The sequence below is a fragment of the Eptesicus fuscus genome, chromosome 18 (genome assembly GCF_027574615.1).
Source record: "Eptesicus fuscus isolate TK198812 chromosome 18, DD_ASM_mEF_20220401, whole genome shotgun sequence".
Classification (NCBI taxonomy): domain Eukaryota; kingdom Metazoa; phylum Chordata; class Mammalia; order Chiroptera; family Vespertilionidae; genus Eptesicus; species Eptesicus fuscus.
In genome coordinates, this window is record NC_072490.1 from 32,770,644 (window position 1) to 32,790,329 (window position 19,686).

The following is a 19,686-nucleotide window of genomic DNA, read 5'->3' on the forward strand; positions in this document are numbered from 1 at the left end:
GAGCGAGCTATCATGTAGTCTTTGGGCCTGCCCCAAACTTGGGCCTTTAGCTGCACAGACCCTCCAGCCACACCTCTGAGGGACTCTGTCCACTGTGCCCTCGACTCCTCATCCACCACATGCCACCAGACCTGCCTGGCTTTCTGTTCTCGTGCTAGCTTCTCACCCGCTCTTGGACCCGAAGACAGATTTGCCCTCCTGTCACTGTGGGTATCCCACCAACCCTCAGACCCAGTGTTGACTTATGGAGAGGGCATGGTGCCTTCTACCCCAGATAGGTCATCCCTAATTGCTCCACTAGTTTTTGAAGAATTTGGTTTTAAACCCCATCATTACCTTTCTCCCCCCTCACCTGGACAGGCTGCCCTTGGTCATTCTTCATTCACTCATTCAGCATAGTGATTAAGAACACAGGATTCGAGCCACTCAGCATAGTGATTAAGAACACAGGATTCGAGACCAGACCATCCAGACTCTGCCACTCACCAGCTGTGAGGCTTCAGAGACGTGTCTGCGTCTCTCTGAGCATTCACTTTCTCAGCTAGAGAACGGGAAATGATAACAGGGTAATAAAAGAAATAATCTTTATGAAGTACTTGGCACAAAAGCTCAAACATTCACCGTAAGTATTCCATATATGTTCTCTCCTATGTTTTAAAATAATCGTCCATTCACTCGTCATGTACTCACTGAGCCCCGCGCCGAGCCCTGGGATATAAATACCCCTCCTAAAGAGCGGTTCCCTCTTAAATCCAGGAAGTGCCAGCTCACACCGGCACCCAGAGAGCAGAGAACGGAAGCCCAGGACCTTCGCACACAAGCAGATGAGAATAGACACTGACCCCTGGGTACTGCCCGGCGAGGGCGACAAGACCGTCCTCTACATTGCCACGTCTCCTTTAATACCCCAGCAACTCCCTGGGTGAGTGAGTGCCACCAGGAAGGGGGAGGAGGTGAGAATCCCCAGAGAAACACTCTCCCTTGCTTCTCTCTGACAGAGAGCGGCCATGCCTCTGCCACGCAGGAGGGCGACATCCCTTGGGGAGGCCTTGCTGAATTGCCCGGTTCTGTTCCGGAAGGAGGAAGGGTGGCCGGGGGTGGGGAAGCGGCTGGAATGTTCTAGCCTGCTGCTCAGTACAGCCGAGAGGAGGGCCCTGGACATCAAAGGTTCCTTTTGTCCCCTTCCGAGTGGCAGGGCAGCCCGGCCTCTGGTGATGACTCAGGCCTGGCCCTGACGTCACCCACGCCGGCCACTGGCCTCCCTCTGCAGCCAGGAAACTGCCTGGGGAGTGGCACTCGCAGCTGCAGCAAACCTCAAAATCAGGAGGCACGGCCTCTCTGCTCCTCGCCATCTCCCCACAGCACCCTTTTCTTTTCTTTTTTTTTGTATATTTTTTAAAGCCTCATGGAAGGTTTTACTTGTAGATTAACTTTCAAAGCGTAAGGAGTCAGAATGGTTGACGTCATGAGAAAAATATGTGGAGCTGATTTCGACGAGAAGTGAAGAACCCAGAGCAAGAAAGCGGTTCTCACCCCTGAGCCCAGGGAATTGGCAGCATCTGGGTTTCAGAAGAGACAGCGCCTCTGAGTAAGTGAAGGCCCACCTGGGCCCCCTCACTCCGTGCCCCTCACGTGGGCACCTTCACGTGGGTGCCATCTTGTTCCCTGACACCTAAGGCTCAGCAGGCCCAGGCCGGAGGGGTGAGTGGGGACCCTCCAAATACAGCACTGAAGGGACCTATCTAATCTCTCTCTTCTCCACAGGCCCAGACAAGGACACATTTCCTCTCAAAAACATTTCTATAGACTAAGACTGAAACCCTGGGGGAAATGGCCCAGGCCGAGCCTTCCCCATCGCCACTCTTGTTTTGTCTCCTCTTCCTCCTCCCGCCCGCCCGCCCTGGCGCTCTGTGCTGGACTGCCAGGGTTCTGAACTGTTTGCTTCCTGGAGCTTATACTGAGTAATCGGATACAAAAATAAACCCTGTTCTAGGCAAATATGTGCCCTGTGCTGTCAAATGATATTTTCGCGCTTGACCTGGCAAACGATGGCAGCTCTGATAAGACAACATCCCCAACCTGCCGCCCTTACAGAGCGTGTCTCTGGTTGCCTCTGTTTGTCCCTGGTTGTCCTGGTGCGGGCACCTCCATGTCACACTGCCCTGTTTACACAGAGCTTATTTTCATTCCTTCTTGTGCCATCGAGGGTGATATAAAACACAAAGACACTATAATGTATCCCTGGGGTCTGTTTTAACGTCACCTATAAAAATCTTAAGCCTTTGCATGGCCTATAATTTTACAAGCTCTGGAAGTTCCTACCCGGGAAAGGTAAGTTCCTGAGAGAAAAGTCTTAATATGTATAAAAGAACCGCAGAGCACGTAGGCATGGAAATCGTACCTAGTTTTCCTGGCTTCCAAAATCATTCCCTCAGTCAGCATCTACTCTTTGTATAGCTTACTTAGCTCAGTAGAATTGTTCTTTATAAATTCTGTTTTAGCCCTAGCCGGTTTGGCTCAGTGGATAGAGCGTCAGCCTGCAGATTGAAGGGTCCTGGGTTCGATTCCGGCCAAGGGCACATGCCTGGGTTGTGGGTTCGATCCCCAGTGTGGGGTGTGCAGGAGGCAGCTGATCAATGATTCTCTCTCATCATTGATGTTTCTTTCTCTCCCTCTCCCTTCCTCTCTGAAATCAATAAAAAACATTTAAAAAAATAAATTCTGTTTTATAATGATTGGTGTGTGGAGGGTATATTAAAAATGAATCTTATTTTAAAGGCAATGGGGAAGCTTGTCATTTACTGCAAAACTGGTGAATTCCTTTGGAAACTGGCAATTCCCTTTGGGAATTAACCATTACACTCTAAAATATCTGTTTTGTAGATTTTACATTTTACTTTTTGTTTTATTTTAATATATCAGGTTGTCTTGAAGCGACGCTCTGCTAAACTCCTGTTCATCTGGCTACAAGATCTGAATACTGTGACCACCAACTTGGTAAGTGTCATTTGTATCTAATGGCTACTTAAATTAAGTTTACTAATTCAGTTCTTTTGGTTTGCAATGAAGTTTAGGGAAAAGGGAGAAGGCATGGGGACTTCTGCACACAATGATAACATCTGAGTATCAAAAAGGATATGTAGCCATGGCTGGTGTTGCTCGATGGTTAGATCTTTGGCCCAGGCACCGAAGGGTCACAGGTTCAATTCCTGATCAAGGGCATGTACCTGGGTGGCAGGTTCCATCCCCAGTCCAGTCAGGGGCAACCAATCAATGTGTCTCTCTCACATAGATGTTTCTCTCTCACTCTTGCTCTTTCCCCATCCCTCCCTCCCTTCTTCTCTCTCTAAAAATCAATGGGAAAAAATATCCTCTGGTGAAGATTAACCAAAAACAAAAACAAAAAACAAAAAAACACAAAGAAGAAGAAGAAAATAAAAGGATATGTAATAATTAGAATAGACTAATTTCTGTAATAGACCAAAAAATGTTTAATGGCTCTAATAGAAGTTTATTTCTTTTTTCTCTTCTTTTTTTTTAATTGTTTAAAGTATTACATATGTCTCCTTTTTCCCCGATTGACCCCCCCCCGCCACTCTCGCCCCCCAGGACAAGCCCCCACCGCCCCAGTGTCCATGTCCATTGGTTATGCTAATATGAGAAGTTTATTTCTTGTTCATGTGACAGTGCAAGTTAGTGGGGCATCTCTCATACATTCAGAGACAGAGATTGAGAGAGGCCCCACCTTCTTCTGCATGTGGTTTTCAAGGTCATCTGGGACTATTTCCACTTCCCAGTAAAAGATGAAAAAAGCATGAAAAAGTGCACACGAAGGTTTTCATGGGCCATGCCTAGATGTGATGCACATCACTTCCGCTCACATTCGGTTGACTAAAACTCTATCACATGGCCACAGCTGACTGCAGATGGGTCTGAGAAATGTAGTCCCTGGGTGGGGGTGGGAGCCACTTCCCAGAGATGGTCTGGAGAGTTTCTGGAGAGGAGGTAGTCCTCTTTGGCCCAGCATAATACAGAACTTAGAGATTCTCAAGGATAAGATAGCAGAATGAAGCAGCGAGAGAAGTAAAAAGTTATCAGATGTTTAGAATTCCTTTAACTGACACTCTTAGGTAACATCTGGCTATGTGGACAAAGAGCAGTGGGTAAGATTTTTCAAGATGCCTCTGTCCATTCTGACCCTGAGTCTTCCCATGAGCGCCACCATGTCACCAGTGGCCATGAGCCAGGAAGGACATTCTTCCCCTTATTTTCCTGTACAGGGTCCCCTTGGGGTAGGGTCATTCTGGCTTTGTCCCCTGGTCCTGGGTCTAGTCATGCTAGTTGGAATTATCCAACAGAATTCTGTTCCCCCAACTTAGGAGCCCAGTGGACTATAGGAAAGCTCATGGTTTCTTTACCTTACTGGTGTGGTCTGACTGCCCCTAGGAGCTCAGGAAGCTACTCTGACTGACTGATCTGCTCCAGATCTTGGCACACTTTTTAATGTTGGCATTGGGGGTGGGGGGAGGGTGTGGAGACAGAGAGGAGAGGGAATCCCTGACTAAGATCGGATCTCCAAACCAAGTTGTGAGAGAAACATTTAAAAGTAGACCAGAAAGGCTCAAGCTGGGGAGATTATTGCTACCCTAAGGATTTGATATATAATTCTAGCTTTTTTCTTTTCAGAACAAGGTTTGAAATATTTACTGAAACAATGAATGATAAAGTTATAAGCCCTGTTTGGAGAACCCTGTAACTAATTTTATATTTTATTTAGCCTTTCCACCATTGTGGGTCTTAGCGCAGTATTCCCCTCATTGGTAAATACTACGTGGAGGATGCCTTGTGATGCCCCTAAGGCAGTGGTCGGCAAACTGCGGCTCACAAGCCACATGCGGCTCTTTGGCCCCTTGAGTGTGGCTCTTCCACAAAATACCACGTGCGGGCACGTACGTACAGTGCGATTGAAACTTCGTGGCCCATGCGCAGAAGTCGGTTTTCGGTCTGGGCGAGTATATTTTGAAGAAGTGGCGTTAGAACACTCAAGGGGCCAAAGAGCCACATGTGGCTCGCGAGCCGCGGTTTGCCGACCACTGCCCTAAGGCATCATGAAGATCTGCAATAAAAATGGACTATATATGCTTGCTTCAGCAGCACATATACTGAAAGTGGACAACAGGCTTTGCCTGAGCTGTCTGGTACCCAGTTCTCCAGTTGTGTTGTCAATATCTGGCTAGACACTCTGGTTTCTGATTTAATTTCACCCTGGACTGGACATCTCTGGCACCCACACCCACACCCTGAAGAATACACATTGTCCATGTGCGGGAAGACCAGCTACTGCTGATGTGACACAACCTCTCTGGCTCTCATGGAGTCTGATGTCTGATCTCCTATTACTGCTGCCTGGCCTTAGCCGAGGCCCTGTCCCCCCACCCTCCATCGGGAGTGGGCTGAGGAGGAGTGGAACAGAATAACAAGTTGAAGTGTTACAGAAATGCTACAACTGCTGAAAGTCCATTTTCTTGGGTTGCTGGGTCCTGAAAGTGTCTACTGAGCTAGAGCTGGCTGGGCTAGTGGGGTAAGCTAAAGATAAGAGGAGGTTGATGGGGGAATGCAGTGCCTGCTGGATGGATTCAGCCAAAGGAGTAAGTTGAGAATCAGGGCCAGGTTTCAAAAGCTGGAGCCAAGTGGGGATGATCTGTTGTTGAAAGACCCAGCCTAACTGAGTCCACCAGGAAAGGCAAGGCCAAAGGCCACAGTGAAGGAGGAAGAGCGTCAGGGTCCATTCAGCTTGTTCATTTCAACTGCCATGTGATCATGACTCCTCCAAGCACTTAATATGCAAGGAATTGACCGAGGAGTGTGTGTCTGGTGGAGGCAGGGTGAGGTCAACCTCCTGATTTCTAATGTTTAGCTGAATGGCATGGCAGGGAGAGGTATGCGACCACCAAATCAGACTTCCACTACTGTCAACATGACCCCATCGCAGTGTTGGTACAGACACACCAGCAAGGCAGGGGTAACAAATACCCGCGTTGTAAATATTTGGGTCCCCCACATTTTCAAAAAAGCATCAACGTAGACACCATGGGAGAAGCTAGATTTTATTTTAATTTTATTATTTTTAAACTTTTAATTCCACATGAGGAGTAGAGTTCAAATTTGAGGCACCATTGTCTTTTCAGAATCTTGATCATCCAAGGGGCTTAGCCTGCACACGTTGATTCACGATGAGTAGATGTGGACTGAGCGTAGCAGCTAACATAGGCCGTGCCCACAGACCAGTCGGTTCTTTTTTACCCCCAGAGGTTTTATAGTTTTTATAGCACACAAGTACAAGCTCCCTTCTTACCCTGGGTCAGCATATAAATCTTCTGTTGCTCCCTTTAGAGAATTTTGCAATAATGCCACATCATAGTCCTCAAAGCTAAGAATTCATGGTAATAGGGCTTCGTAATGTCTCATGCTGAAATCCCCTGATTTCTTGTCAAGAACTCAGTTGGAAAACACCACACGAAGACTTCAGGGTTTTGTTTTTAACTCAAAAAGCATCTGGTTTTCATGAGAAATTTAAAGCTTCCTCCCGCCTCTGAAATGGTATTTTTTAAAAATGTAAAACTGAGATTCTGTCAGAGTAAGTAAGGTAATAAGTGTGAAACGGTGTGGGCAACTTAGAAAAATGCATGGCAAGTCAAGGTGTTAATGAAAATAATTACCATAATTATGGTCAGCATTGGTGTTTTGGCTTTTGATATTGCTATTAGTATTGTAAGTATCATTATTTTAATTTTTTTGTTTTGGTCTTTCTAAATTGACTTTCATCTGAGATCTTTGGCACCACTCCCTAACTCACCAAAGCATGCGGTGTGAAAATTTCAAGGCCGTTTGGAAAGGTTTGACTCTAGGCCAGAGGCCTAACTGCAAGTCTTCTAATCTTATCAGAGAGAGTTCTGACCAGGTTTCACTGAAATCTGTGAGGAGGACATCTCTCTGCCAAAAACATTTGTTTCCTGGCATTTTCTGGAGCTCCCAGTGCATTGGCCAAAGGAGGCTTTGAGATCACCCCATAGAAGCATTGACCCTGGGTGGTGTCTCTCATGCCAGAAAGGAGCCCACCATCTGTCCGAAGCCTGTAGTCATGACTGCAGTCTGTCTGCTTGGTGTTATGGGGTAAGGGTGTGTGTAAGGGAGGTGGTGGGGGGGAATAGACACAGAGGCAGCAAGCATGAGTTCAACCCAAGAGCAGTGAAGATGTCCTTTCAGCTGTGTCCCAGACCCTATAACCTGTTATCCTTGAATGTGGCAGAAAGTAGTATCCAGTGAAAACGGCTTACTCCTTGACCCAAATTCCTGGGCATCGACTATACCAAACTACTTTGCAAAAGAGAATGTGGCTCAAAATTCCCTCCAGACACTGGACTCAGTCTGTCCATCATGTGAGTCCTCCTCAGCAGCCAGGCTATTGCTGGCCTGGACTCCTAAGAGACCTCTCTTCCCTCTGTTTTCATTCTACATGAGACAAATTCCTTGTCTTTTCTTTAAAAAAAATTTATCACTGTGTTTCAAGTAAAAAGAGTCATAACTACCCACTACACAAAATCTGGAAAATACAGAAAAATATTGAGAAGAAAACCACCACCAAACAACAATCAAATCATTATTTACATTTCAATGTATTTCTTTCCAATTTTTCATACATATTTTTTCTTCTTTTAAAAATTATTGAAATGATATTTTACATGCTTTTTCTCGCTCCACTTAACTGGTATGTCGTAAACATTTTCCAAGTGACTAAATGGTCTTTGAAAATGTGACTTTTAGCGACTGTGCTTTCATTGGACTGATACATCTTAATTTATCCATTCTTTTTATTGACGGCCATTTTGATTGCCTCTAGTGCTCTGTTATTACAAATATGTAAACATTCTTAAAGATAAATCTTTTTGGACATCTTAGGGAAAATTTCTAGAATTGAATCAGTAGGTCAAATGACCTATGTTTAGGGTTCCTAATACATATTGATAATTAGCCTCTAAAAAGTTACCAGTGTCTATTTCAAATCCTAGATCCTCTTCAGTTTCACATGTTAAAATGCATGCTCCTAGGCTCCAGTGGTCCCAGATGCTCTGAGGAGAGGGCCTAGGAACACGCATTTTAATGTAGCCTCCCAATCCTTATACACATTAGAGCTTGAAAACTATTGGTATGTTGTGTGCAAGTCAACATTCATTTCAGCAGATACTTATTAGAGAAAAAGTTAGAGAACCCTGAACTAGTATATCTAAACCAGAATTTAACTTTAAGATTCTTTTTTGGCTTCTAAATTTTAGATTTTCCCTTATTCATGGTATGGTATAGTTGAAAGAGTCTCAGCTAGGAAGTCAGAAAACCTTATTATAAACATGAGATAACTGAGACCCAGAATAGTTCACTTACCTCCTTGTGGTTACCCAGAGATTTAGTGGCAGAGGTCGAACTGGAACTTGAGTAGACAAAGGACTCGGATCCTCCCACCCTCAGAGGAGCAGAGACAAGGCGCCGGCGAGAAGACTAACTCCTGAAGTGAGCTCCTGCCTCAGCGAGAGGACTTCTTATCTGCCTTCTGATGGGCCATATCTCAGGACATGTGTGGGCAGCCCTCTGGGGTCGTCCGCTTTAGTCGCTTAAAGAGATCAGCCCACAGTGTGCCTTAACCAGAGGTGGTGACACTAAAGCTAGATGGAGGAGGACATAGTCAGCCATGCACATCCATGCCAGGAGAGCAGAGTAAGAGGTGGGGTCCAGAGTCAGAAGCCAAGAGAGCAAGAACAGGGCAAGGGCAAGACCCACATTGTGGGCAAATTTTAGGTCAAGGCAGGCATGAGTTGAAAAGAAGACAAACTTAGAGCTAGAAAGGAACTGCCATGGATTCAGCCTCAACAATGGGAGCTCCCGTTACATAACTTCAGGATCAGGGGAGGCACCTGCCCCCAAGTTGCGCCTGCCTCTTTAAATCTGAGAGGTGCTGTGCACTAGGCTGCCTTCAGCTCATCTGGCCGAAGGAGGGGCAATGGGACAGAGAAGAGGCACCTGAAAATGAAAATTTGGAACATTCTGTTGCAGCAGAGAACATGGTAAACAAACAACAACCAAACTGGAAAATTCTCACCATCATCTAAATGTTAGATTCTAAAAGGAAGTATGACTGTTTGTCCTGTCTGCATAACTCTGCTCAAACCCATCAGCGCACACCCACCGGTCACCTGACAATATCTGGCTGCCCTTCTTCTCACTCTACCACCTCAGCTTCTGGGGGCCAAATGATCAGCTCATTTGACTTTCAAGTTCAACCTCCAGACTGTTCAGCTGCTGACAGTCCCATTTACGTTCAGGTTCTGTAAGTCACCATCCCCAAGTCCACATCCATCTCCTGTGATGGCAGCGGGTGAAGCCCAGGAGCCGGAGCCCAGAGGTAACTGCTGCACCCATCGTTCTGCACCCATCTTGGGCCCCAAAGGATTTGCCTAGGATCGCCACACTATTTTTGCGACTTTTTGTGAATCTTTAAGTATTTCCAAAAAACGTTATTAAAAGCAAAATTTTTTAACCTTTTTTTTTTTTAAAGTTAAAAAAGAAAATAGGGTGTTCCCTGCCCCAGGAAACAGGGATCGGCCACTGGTTTCTCTTTCACAAGCAACTCCTATTGTTCATTTTGCCGCTTTCTGATTTATGGGTGGGCTTCTTCGGCGGTGCTCCGGTGGCTTTGGCTTCGCCCTCTGCTTCTCAGAGACGCCCATCTCAGAGGGAATCAAAGCTCAAGTATTCCAGCCCTGAGTGTGAATATGCCCCCTTCCCCTCCCTGAGACTGTAACTTCAAAGTGAGGTAAAGACTCAGATCTCAGAAATGGCCTCGCGGTGAAAATCTAGGACAAATCATCCTTCTCGCCCTGACACAATCATTTCTTTTCCGGAATGGCGCTTTGTCTCCTCTGCTCTTCATACAGATTATTCTCTTCACCTTCGCCAAACGGCCCCTCCTCTAATGGAAGCAGATTAACCCTTCTTTGCCCCCTCTCCATCTCATTCAGCGAGGGCTTTCTGTTAACTGCACGGCTCTCTCCCCGGGCCGTGTGCCCAGCTGAATACTAGTGTGAGATGGCTGCCTTCCCTTTGAAGCACTTAGCCTCTGTCAAACACCTTTTTGCCACACTTGGCCCTGGAAAGACAGTTTTGAAATTAAACCTATCGTGAGCCGCCTGGGTGTGCGGTATGGAATTGCACAAGGCCATGGGCATTTAGGGCAAGGGGTACTTGCCACGCTCCCTACAGTAGGGCCCCATCTTAATGAAATTCTGGCTTTATTAACTCCCTTGCTCTGCAAAGGGGTCCATAGCGTCACCTAATATTGAGGCTGAGCAAATAAGGCTGATGTCTATGTGGCATCCTGTCCGGATATAAGACACACACAAGCCACTGTCCCCCAAGACTGGCCTCAGCCCCCAATTTCCTGCCATGCCTTATTTATTAGGGGGATTCACCTTAAGAGACCATGCTGAGGTGGACAGTAGTGTACATTTCTTGGGCTGGCTGTGAGTTGCAGATCAGGACGGCGTGCTAGAAAGGTTAACAGTTTGAATTGTTGAACTTGAGTAGGCGTTGGTGAATCTCCTAGTTATGTACCTTTTGGTTTCAAAACCATACTGAAGGGTGGAAAATGAAACCTGCAACTTATTTTTAGCTGCTCATGATAACTCTTGAGATTTTTCTTTGCAAACCAAATAGGATAAAGGCTACTTCCGCTGGCTAAACTTAATCTGATTGACTTGATACAGCAATCAAGCCTATGTCTCTGATATTCTCAAGGGACTCTTGATCCCAGGTGATACTTTGGCCAATATTTACTGTTTTGCTTAAAATTATATTTAGTTGAGCTTTTTTATTAAACAAAATTAAACAAGTATAACATTTTTCTTCTGAGAGGAATTGGGAAATAAGTTATAAGCCCTCTATATTGGCATCTATTCATTAATTCACTTACTCTATTGTCATTTATTAAGTACCCATTTAAGTGAAAGTTTGGAATAAAAATCTTCAAAAGTTGAGCCAGTATGTTGAATTACAAAGAGCAGAATGCCAGAGATTAAGTAATATGGCTTTTATCCTCAGCTTTGGCTGAGAACTTCAGTTTCAACAGGCTCCTTGAACCTGACTTTCTCCTCCCTCAGAGAGAGAGTTTCAGTGACATGCTCTGTAAAATGCTGTGAAACACGCGGTGCCACCGAGGGCCTGAGGAAAGGTTGAAGCATCTTGTGAAGGCAGTGGTATTGCTGATGTCTATGTGGGGTCACTCTGACCTCCGTCCCCCTTTCCCTGTTCTAGAAGGGACAGATTTCAACAAAACCTGTGGTCAGCTTTCCAGACAACTTGCGGCTCCCCTGAGTAAACAGTGATTAAGTGTTTGAAAGACTCCCATCGGTAATGCCAGTCCCCAGGTCTATGCCTTAACTCACGGAGTGAGTTCTCTAATTCTGGGAAGTGGCTTCATGGTGCAGAGCTGAAGATCCCGCTGGTCGAGGTGGAAGCAAAGCCCCCAAGTTTCAGGCTCTCCTGTGGGAACACCCTCCATGTCTCACCACCATTTCCGAGATCACTCCCTCAGCTTTAGCAGCAGAACAGTTCCTGCTTTCATTTCTCCGTGCACTTGAGATGGGGCACTAAGAAAGGCCTTGCGTGCTCTCGGAGACCCAGAGCTCTCCTGCGTCCCGAATCACATGCTCATGTGCGGCCATGACCGTTTGCCACTCCCCAAATGGAGAGCAAGTAGAACAACAGGGTCTTCTAGATCCTGAATTGGCAAAAATAAAAAAAATAAATAAAAAAGTTTGGTGTTGGTCGGTGAAGAGCACACCCTCATGAGCCCCTTTGTTGCACCAGTCAATGCTCTGTGTACCGTGGGAGAGACGTAGATCTTGCCGGAGGCAACCCTGAGATACGAGTAAAGATAGATAATTCGATACAACATAAACTTCTTGTGCTTTTATCTTCAGCCCAAAGGAAGTGAAAATTCACTGAGGCTTGTTAAGCTGCTCTGTGGAGAAGAAGTGCATGGTTGTGGCCCTTCTGAACTACAAAGTCATTTATCTGGGGAAAAAGAAAGCAAATGAGTTTGTTCCCAGGGAGAGTCTTGGAATATTTGTCGCCCAGGATGAAGAAAGATACAAAGAGAGGATTATGCACTCACTTGGGGTGGATCTTACTAATCTGTCAGAATTCTTCCTTCTCCACCTTCATTTACAGCCACTCTCCCATTTCAACTTAGCAGCCAATCTCTCTAGAAAGAAGAAACTCAATCTTCTTGCTGACTATGTTTATTATTATTATTATTTTATTTTTTTATTTTTGCCAATTCAGGATCTAGAAGACCCTGTTGTTCTACTTGCTCGCCATTTGGGGAGTGGCAAACGGTCATGGCCGCAAATGAGCATGTGATTCAGGATGCAGGAAAGCTCTGGGTCTCCGAGAGCATGCAAGGCCTTTATTAGTGCCACATCTCAAGTGCACGGAGAAATGAAAGCAGGAACTATTCTGTTGCTAAAGCTGAGGGAGTGATATTGGAAATGGTGGTGAGACATTGAGGATATTCCCACAGGAGAGCCTGAGCTAAATTTAGGGTGGGGTGGGGTGGGATGGTATCCACCACAGTCTGCCTTGCAGCCCGAAGTCACCACTTTTTCTCTGTTGCAAACCACATGGTCCACATTCCCCTTCTCCCTCCAGCTCTTTCCTGGAGGGTAACTTTAGTTTGGGCCCCAAGGCTTGCTGCCAGATCCTTGCCACCATATGTGTGTTCCCTTCCCATGACTTACACACAGAAGCTCATGGATGGGAGTGAGAAGGCTCCTGTCTGAGACCTGGAGGGGGCTTCCTGGAATTCAGACTTCTCCGGCATGTCTATTCACCCAACCCTTCCTTCTCCTGCCTCACGAGCAGAGGAAGATAATCCTCCTCTCGTATTCCCAGGCAGGGTGGAGCTGATAGAGTTGATTAGAAAGCCCCCTTTGAGAGCCATCTGGTTGGCATATAAAATTACTGCCAATGAGGGAGATAGTCAGCTGGCCACATAACCAGGCGGCAGGGGACTTGGAGTCCAGCGCTTGGCCTAACTGACCTAGAAAGCAAGCAGGGCTGGAATTTTTAGAATCGCACACTTTCCGAGGTAGAAGGGATCTTAGAAACAGGGGCAAAATGTACAGTTGTCAGCAGAGAGTCGATCATTAAAATGATGCATTTGAGACACTGACCGTGATGGAGAAACATCTCTTATTCAAAATTTAGGCTTTTTAAAAGCCCATTTTCAAAATATGTTGGGGAAGGAATCATAATACCAACTTGGGTTATCTGTTCAGGCCCAAAGCAGTATTTGTGGAAACCAGGTCAGTCCTGATTGTTACACTGATTTTTCTTTAATTGATCATACGCTTTTTAATACAGCAAATGGGTCAACTCACTTATTATGTGTGTGATCTTATGCAAATGACCAGATCTCTCTCAGCCTCAGTTTCCCCATCTGTAACATGAAAATATTGGGCTTCACCAGGGGAGGTAGTTTGCTCAGATGGAAATGTAAGCTGTTCCACTTATTCATCCTCATGAAACATTTCCAAATTATGACAAACCTCTGAAAAAAAAAATTGTTACTGCTTATTTGTTACTGCTTTCTAACCTTAACTTTCCAACACAGTCTAGTTCATTCCTCCTCTTTTATTCTGTCTTTTCCACCTCCTGGTCCAGTATAACGGGTACCCCAAATTCTCAGGAACTGGGGAGTTGAGGCTGGTTCTTATAAACCTGGGTGGTTGTGGCTTCAGGGAGGGCGTCCCCCTCGACGAGGTGTCTACACAGTAAAAAGATCCCTACGTCAGGGCAGAATGCAGAAGGAGGAGGTTTTATCCTGTCAGAATTGGTGGAAAGACCACAAGTGAGCGTGTGACTTTGGAATTAGTCAGACTTAGGTTTAAGTCCTCACTGTGCTATTACTGTGTGACTAGCAATCTCATTTGTTCCTCGCCTAAAGTTGATGATAACTAAGTTCCACCTTGCAGAATTATTGGTTTAGAATTAAATAATATACCTAAAATATTGAGAATATAGTAGGTTCTCAATAAATGGTAGTTCTAGTAGACAGCTCTGATCAAGGTAGAAAACAGAAGTTCCTGCCCAGATCTCTAGGCAAAATGTACACGATCGAAGTAGCACTGGACTTTCCAAAATATTTAGGCTAAAATATCATCCAAATGCACATTTTCAGCCATTGAGAGATTGTAACCTTGTTGCTTCCAAGGCTAAATACACTATAGATAGATATGATAACCAAGCTCATCAAAAGTTTTTAAAACTTTTAAATTCTAAGAATTTAAACAAAAATGTTTTATTTGGTAAATACTTTATTTTTAAACATTTAGATCAAAACAGCTAACCCAATAACAAACTTACCCACAAATGTTGAATATCTATATTAGGTAAAAACGGAAACCAGCTGTAATTTTTAATGCAGTGAGTGGAATAAAGAAATGTGCAAACCGATCCAAATGTTTATCAACTAAGGATCCCTCTGGGACTCCGTGCCCTGACTACATTTTTTTTTAAACATGGAGACTCAAGTTTGGCTCTTACTTGAATTATGTTCTTTGCGTAAGCGATGCAATTTAATTTTAACCTACAGGACTGAAAATAAAATGAGCTCAGACGGCAGAACAATGAGACTGGGAGCAAGTGAGAGCCTTCATCTAAGTGAAAGACGCTTCCTCACTGCTGCTCTGCCTTCTCCCGCCTGCTCCTGCCAGACTATTTGGGGTTCCCAGTGCAAAAACAGGTCAACATTTACAACATGGGAGAGGGATTTGTCTTTTACATTAATGTTTGTGCGTAAGCCCCGAGGATGTTGGTGAGGAGCATGAATTTTTAAAAATCATTATGCTAAGTGAAATAAGTCAGTCAGAAAAAGCTAAAAAGCTTTTATATGTGGGATATAAAACTGAAACTTATGAACACAAACAGCAGTGTGATGGTTGCCAGAGGGAAAGGGGTGGGGCGGGGGGAGGTGAATGGGGTCCTAATATAAGGTGACAGGAGAAGATTTGACTTCGGTGGTGGGCACACGGTGCAATATACAGATCTTATAATATGGAAACCCACACCTGAAACCTATATGTTCATGTGGACCAGTGTCACCCACTCAATTTAATAAATAAAACAAAAGGAAGACAAAAATCTTAAGTGAATGCATACCCTTGCCACTTGTAATCAGGACAAAGCTTGCGTAATTCAGGCATGCACATGATTTTTTTAAAGTACAAAACAGGATTTACTAGTCAGAGAATGTCTGCCTAAACAAGCTCACCCATCTGAGCGCTTTCAGCTACAGTTCAGATGCGTTTAACACAATCAGGTTTGGTGAACAGACCACGTTAGCTCGTGGAGTGTTTTGAGAACACCACAAAATAACCAACACGGAGCTTTTGGGCTCGTCTTGGCAGAGCGTGGACACAGAACCCCACAAGGAGGTTTGGAAGCCACTTGCCCAGGCCCCGGCTTACCAGTACCAGCAGGGGATCTGACCACACTCACCACCGTGCTCCTGTGAAGGGGACATAACACTGTTCACTCCTCTCCTGGGAGCCTGATATGGATTACTGTCCTTGTCGCTGTCATTTATTTTCCCAGGAAGAGGCAGCATCGACTCAGTTCCAAGGGGTTAGAGTTGATTCTAGTTAGCCTACATGATAATAATTTGTGAGTATTTTAATGTGAATGTTTAGCTTTCAGATGTTATTCATGGGGAATATCTGAACAGACACTAATCGAACCCACTGCCTAGGTGTTCGCTTCAGCCTCCTCCGCCCCCACTCTCAGGACTCTGCTTTACAGATGACCTTCTATTAAACCGGTACCTTGTAACTCAGAGCGATCGTCTCTAATTCCCGACCCCCATGGTGCAGCAGGAATTAGCCTAAGGACACTCCATTCTAATTTTCTGTCGCTGTCAATGCTAACCAGAGCTCATAGGGCAACGAGGTGGGGGTGGGGAAGATGGTTCCACCATGGGTGTTTCCGTTAGAGCCACGTTTATTTCTGGAATAGTTGTGGGAGGGAGAGATGTGCTCCAAAGAGAAGAGGACTCAGTGTGGTTCAGGTATGATCGGCCATCTGGACAACCCCATTCGGATACTCTGAAATGTATTGGAGAGAGCTGGGTGGGGTACTTTCCACACATTGAGCTAAAAATCCCTTGGATTCTGGGAGAGGAGAGAGAATGAAAACCAGAAACAAAAGATCGGTTGTGAAACCTAGTACCGAAGTAAGATGCTCGAATACATTTTCTTCTTTACAAAAAAATTCTGGGGAGCTTGAATGTTTTGCTAACCCAATTATTTTTAGCCAGTTCTTATAGAAAATAGAGGCACTGGAAAACTAGCAACTCCAGAAAATATTAATTTCTTTTCGCATGAGTTAAAATTAACATTAGCATATTCAGTGATGCAATAGGCAGTGAAAGACTTTTGAAGAGATATGAAGACGAGAAGTAAATATTATGTATTCAAAATCAGTCTCATAGCATTTTATAAAAATGTTGGCTTATGTCCAGGATCTAAGGGTGGGGGTGGGTATGGTTTTTTTTGTAGCTGAAGAAAGAATGGAAAAGAATCTGCTCTATTTCCTTAAAAATAAAAGACTTTTTGTTTTATGCAGCGTTGGTAAATGCTTTTCTGTTTTTTACCTGCCGGCAGGAAATGGAGGAAATTTTTCTAGCAAGCTATGCTGTTTTCCTCTCTTTGGGGACATGGTGACACTGGTTCTGTAGCAAAACAGTATTTGCTTATTAGGCATTACTTCAAAATCCTGAATAAGCAGCTCTTTCCACATTTTTTTGTTCCACATGTTAAACATTTCATTGCAATTTGAGCTTCAATTGTGTGTGTGTGTGTGTGTGTGTGTGCGCGTGTGTGTCTCTGTGTGCGCGTGCGTGCTTGTGTGCGTTGATAGAAAAGATTGAAAGGGGATGCATAAGCATTCTTAAAGGTTTTTGTTTTAAAAAATTAATTCTTACAATTATGTGTTGGAATCTCTACAGAAGGCGATTCCAGTTTATTACATACAGCCAAACTAGATCCCATCAATCTTGTGCAGCGAGGGTAGAGAGGTGGTATTGAAGAAGACATGAAATTTGGTGTTCGAGTAGATGAGATTTAATTTTCAGAAAACATTTCACTCATAAAACGGATAGCACCCCAGTGTCAGCCCTGACCTCCATGATGTCAATGTCATCGTGCAAGCGTAGCTAAGATAAGCCTCAAAGTGAAACAAAGAAACGTTGCATCTCAGCACCACACCATTTCTTCTCTTACAGTATGTACTCTCCCTCTCTATAAATATAGCCTTTTGGATTTCTGTTAATGGCTGGTTACTTTACAATTTAGCTTTTGCAGGGGGAGGGAGGAGAAAAATAATTTTGCACGTCCTATGTTTTGAGCAAGTACAGTAGGCTGCTGCAAGTCAACATTATTTAGGTCAGTATCCTGGTTAGCTTTTATCGTCCGTGCTGGTCAGCTATGTATCCAAACGAACTCAGCATCAATTTATTTTTCTGTCCTGATTGTATTCTGCTTCTAAGTTTAAGCAAATCTATTCACATTAGAATACCATTCCAGCTGAGGAGGTATCTGCCGTTCTGTACTGCAGATACATTTAGCAGGATACATTTACACGCTTGTGGTTAGAGGTTATAGCACCGATACAGACAGCTGATCATGCATTCTTCTACAAGCCTGCCGGCACCAATTAGGATTTTTAAAAATAATCTAGAAATGCTACACCTTTTATAATATTATTTTTAACTTTGCTACAGCTTAACAGTTTGGTTTTTTGTTGTTGTTATTATTAGCAGTTCTATGAAATTAACAGTCTATAAAATGCATCCCAAACCAGATACATACTGTATTGAAAGCTTTCTTCAAGAAGATGACATGACAGTATCCGTTCCAGCTGATTTTCTTCCTTAGCAAAAGGATTATTTGATTCTCAGAAGCAGAAGGACACAGTCATTGTGCAGCAGCTCTGCTTAAATGTATGAAATGCCTTCTACTGTCTGGTTGCAGAATTTGGAGTTGGCTAAATAGTGTTTAGTGATTGGGCTCATCTTGCATCACCAGTTGATGACATTTTTCTTTGTTCCCTCCTACCCAGTTGAACCAGGACTCTGAGGCTGATATGCAATGTCACTTCCAACATTAATCAGATACTGCATTTAAGGTGAGCCGTTCCTTGCCTCCTCCTTCCCCAGTGCTCGTGTGCTGCATGCATTGCGTATCTTGCTCCTGCGAGCCTAAGATGGCAGGCAGGATTAGCTGTGCTGGTGCTGTGTGCATGCTGTGTATAGAATTCATTACACGTTGCCTAGTATTTCAGATGTGAGTATGTAAATGCTCTGTATGCCATATCATCTGGTAGTGAAGACTTGTTTTTGCCTCATTACAGCCTTAGATATTTCAACATCACCTTTCAGTTCCGATTCATTTGCTTCTGGATGTTTGCTTTTCATCACATTCAAAATAGGATTTTACCTTTTTTTTTTTTTTTAAACAAAGCCAAAAAAAAAAAAAGCCCTAAAAACAGAAACAACAACAAAACTCTGCTACCAGATGGTGTCTCCCCTTTCTTCTTGCATTTGCTGTCTTTTAAATAATGTATGTTGTATTGTTAATTAATGTGAATATCAAATTAAACACTTGAAACTTCCGTGTTTATTATGCAGGTAGGAGGTAAGGTGGGACCTATTTTTAACTCTTATGCACGCCATGGTGTGCAAACAACTTGGTTCTCAAATTTGTATTTTCAGTGCTGGTATCAGTGGTTTGATTTTCAGCAAATGTGACAGTGGCCTTTGCAGTGGTCAGCTTCGGGCTTTGAACTCTCAGAGGAGGAAGGGGGAAAAATTCAACACACCACCTTCTTGGTTGCAGCCTCAGAGAAACCTTGGATGAGAAACTTCCTTTTTTCAATCCTGTTTTCCTGTTGATAAATTCAGTTCTCGTGATCACAGTGCATCCAAGCTGTTCTGCGTATGATTTTTTTGTGTGTGACAATTGCATCTAAAACTTGTGAGCAAGAAGACGGAGAAATCGGTCTCCATCGCTTCACATAAAAATGGCTGAGTGTCTTGTCATGCTAGCATTTCACTAAGTGATACATACAGGTAGGTTGAAATTTGCATGTTTTATAGAATTTGAGCCATGCAGCAAGAATATTATGGATTAAAATATGACTTTTAAAACAAAAATTAAATAAGACAGTTGTAATTTTTTTGGGGGGGGGTATTAAATTGGATAGCCTTTTCTATTCAGATAGTATAGAAATATGTAGCTTTTATAAACTTATAAAATGATTCTGCAATAAGATGATTTCTTTTTTAAAAACCTTTAAATGTATAGTAGGTGTGGCGCCGTTAGACAACAAAAGAATTTTTTGGAAAAGTCTGTTGATTCAGTTCCATTTCTGCTTGAAACTAAAAATAAATGGGTTTCTGGAGGTAATTTCGAAGAGCGCAAACAAGCTTAATATGAAACATTTAAAATATTTAAATTTTAAGAAGCGGTCTTTAAGCGTGTTATATGAAAGATGAAAATAACATATACTTAAAAATTAATT

At 43.8% G+C, this 19,686-nt stretch overlaps 1 non-coding gene across 1 annotated transcript; it reads left to right on the forward strand.

Moving 5' to 3' along the window:
• The first annotated feature begins 1,319 nt into the window (after positions 1–1,319).
• On the forward strand, positions 1,320–19,013 carry LOC103296038 (uncharacterized). Its single transcript, XR_008558860.1, has 4 exons — positions 1,320–1,588; positions 2,923–2,997; positions 18,226–18,291; positions 18,878–19,013. It is a non-coding gene; the product is annotated as an uncharacterized LOC103296038 (transcript).
• The last annotated feature ends 673 nt before the right edge of the window (positions 19,014–19,686 follow it).